At 44.5% G+C, this 3,399-nt stretch overlaps 1 long non-coding RNA gene across 1 annotated transcript; it reads left to right on the plus strand.

The window, feature by feature from the left end:
* The first annotated feature begins 637 nt into the window (after positions 1-637).
* Positions 638-2,899, plus strand: LOC139026871 (uncharacterized). The gene is made up of 3 exons (XR_011478815.1): positions 638-701; positions 1,099-1,188; positions 1,653-2,899. It is a non-coding gene; the product is annotated as an uncharacterized lncRNA (long non-coding RNA).
* Positions 2,900-3,399: the final 500 nt, after the last annotated feature.

A 3,399-nucleotide genomic window follows, 5' to 3' on the forward strand; every position in this document is an offset into this window, starting at 1 on the left:
GAGCTAGTCCAACTAACTAACAACAACAACCAGTAGCTGTGGATGGAGCTAGTCCAACTGACTCAACAACAACAACAGTAGCTGTGGATGGAGCTAGTCCAACTGACTCAACAACAACAACAGTAGCTGTGGATGGAGCTAGTCCAACTAACTAACAACACAACAGTAGCTGTGGATGGAGCTAGTCCAACGACTCAACAACACAACAGTAGCTGTGGATGGAGCTAGTCCACCTGACTCAACACAACACAGTAGCTGTGGATGGAGCTAGTTCAACTGGACTCAACAACAACAACAGTAGCTGTGGATGGAGCTAGTCCAACTGACTCAACAACAGTAGCTGTGGATGGAGCTAGTCCAACTGACTCAACAACAACAACAGTAGCTGTGGATGGAGCTAGTCCAACTGACTCAACAACAACAACATCAAAAGTAGCTGTGGATGGAGCTTGTCCACGATCACAACAACACCAGTAGCTGTGGATGGAGCTAGTCAACTGACTCAACAGCACAACATCACCAGTAGCTGTGGATGGAGCTTAGTCCAACTGACTCAACAACAACAACAACAGTAGCTGTGGATGGAGCTAGTCCAACTGACTCAACAACCAACAGTAGCTGTGGATGGAGCTGTCCAACTGACTCAACAACAACAGTAGCTGTGGATGGAGCTAGTCCAACTGACTCAACAACACACAACAGTAGCTGTGGATGGAGCTAGTCCAACTGACTCAACAACAACAACAGTAGCTGTGGATGGAGCTAGTCCAACTAACTCAAACAACAACAACAGTAGCTGTGGATGGAGCTAGTCCAACTGACTCAACAACAAAACAACAGTAGCTGTGGATGGAGCTAGTCCAACTGACTCAAACACAACAACAGTAGCTGTGGATGGAGCTAGTCCAACTGACTCAACAACTCAACAGTAGCTGTGGATGGAGCTAGTCCAACTGACTCAACAACAAACAACAGTAGCTGTGGATGAGTAGTCAATATCACAACAAAAGTAGCTGTGGATGGAGCTAGTCCAACTGACTCAACACAACAAATAACAGTAGCTGTGGATGGAACTTGTCCAACGGACTCAACAACAAGTAGCTGTGGATGGAGCTAGTCCAACTGACTCAATAACAACATCAGTAGCTGTGGATGGAGCTAGTCCAACTGACTCAAAACACAGTAGCTGTGGATGGAGCTAGTCCAACTGACTCAACAACACAATAACAACAGTAGCTGTGGATGGAGCTAGTCCAACTGACTCACACAACTCAACAGTATGCTGTGGATGGAGCTAGTCCAACTGACTCACCAACATCAACAGTAGCTGTGGATGGAGCTAGTCCACTGACTCAACATCAACAGTAGCTGGGATGGAGCTAGTCAACTGACTCAACATCAACAGTAGCTGTGGATGGAGCTAGTCCAACTGATCTCAACATCAACAGTAGCTGTGGATGGAGCTAGTCCAACTGACTCAACAACAATAACAGTAGCTGTGGATGGAGCTAGTCCAACTGACTCAACAACAAACAGTAGCTGTGGATGGAGCTAGTCCAACTGACTCATCAACACAGTAGCTGGTGGATGGAGCTAGTCCAACTGACTCAACAACAGTACGTGATGGAGTAGTCACGACTCAACAAAAGTAGCTGTGGATGGAGCTAGTCCAACTGACTCAACAACAACATCAACAGTAGCTGTGGATGGAGCTAGTCCAACTGACTCAACAACAACATCAACAGTAGCTGTGGATGGAGCTAGTCCAACTGACTCAACAACAACATCAACAGTAGCTGTGGATGGAGCTAGTCCAACTGACTCAACAACAACATCAACAGTAGCTGTGGATGGAGCTAGTCCAACTGACTCAACAACAACAACAGTAGCTGTGGATGGAGCTAGTCCAACTGACTCAATAACATCAGTAGCTGTAGATGGAGCTAGTCCAACTGACTCAACAACAACAACAGTAGCTGTGGATGGAGCTAGTCCAACTGACTCAACAACAACATCAACAGTAGCTGTGGATGGAGCTAGTCCAACTGACTCAACAACAACATCAACAGTAGCTCTGGATGGAGCTAGTCCAACTGACTCAACAAACATCAACAGTAGCTGTGGATGGAGCTAGTCCAACTGACTCAACAAAACAACAGTAGCTGTAGATGGAGCTAGTCCAACTAACTCAATAACATCAGTAGCTGTAGATGGAGCTAGTCCAACTGACTCAACAACAACAACAGTAGCTGTGGATGGAGCTAGTCCAACTGACTCAATAACATCAGTAGCTGTAGATGGAGCTAGTCCAACTAACTCAACAACAGTAGCTGTGGATGGAGCTAGTCCAACTGACTCAACAACAACAACAGTAGCTGTGGATGGAGCTAGTCCAACTGACTCAACAACATCAACAGTAGCTGTGGATGGAGCTAGTCATCATGCTGGTCTCACTGCATGGAGGAGCAGAATCCATCCAGACTCACTCTGCTGGTCTGTCCAGTTCCTGATCCCTCTCTGTCTCATTAGAATGGAGTGCAGGTACGCCAGAAGTACACATTCCTCTTCGTAAAAATTATTGTCCCAACGTTGGACAATATGATATGTAGCAAAAACAGGAACAAATGTGTACAAGCAGACACACACACCCCGAGGCCTAGGAGAACACTTGTGCTGAAGTCTCCTCTGGTCACTCTCTTTCTAATGATGAATTAAACACTAAAGGGAAAATGATTGCCGTCTCAGTATATGGTTTGGATTGATTGGTAGCATGTTGTCACTACAAATTCCTTTATAATTCACACGACTGAAAAATGAAGTTAGATGTAACCGAAGATAGATGTCATTTTAAAACCATTGTTTTCCATAATTAAAAGGCAGAGCTGTGGCTTACAGACAACTCTGTGTCTCGGTCTTTTCACCTCATCTCCTATTGTACTCTGCTAGGTCAATAACAAGTTAAACACAGCACAACTAATTACACTATATGCCACATTTTACTATTCATGTATCAGAAACACTATTTTAATTAATTTAAAGTCATATTTGATTGTTGTTTTTTAGCAACATGATCTCTTTTCATAGACGCTCACTGAAGACCATATTCAGTTTGTAGTATATAATCTCACCACAAGGTGGCACTAGACACCAGTGAGAGAGTTCTCAAGAACCAGTTTAGAGTAAGTGTTATTGCCAAAGAAAAGAGAGGCCCAATCCCAAATCAACCCCAGAACCTATTCAGAGAGGATTTGATTGGTATAAGCAGTATGGTGAAACTTTCCCCAAGGTCAGGAGTAGGCAGCCCTGTTCCTGGAGAGTCGCAGGATTGTGCTTTAAACCAACCTGGAAGACCAGGTGTGTTGAATTTGAGTAATTCCCTGAACTGATCAATTGCTCAGT

This window comes from Salvelinus sp. IW2-2015, unplaced genomic scaffold, assembly GCF_002910315.2.
Source record: "Salvelinus sp. IW2-2015 unplaced genomic scaffold, ASM291031v2 Un_scaffold6177, whole genome shotgun sequence".
Taxonomy (NCBI): Eukaryota; Metazoa; Chordata; class Actinopteri; order Salmoniformes; family Salmonidae; genus Salvelinus; species Salvelinus sp. IW2-2015.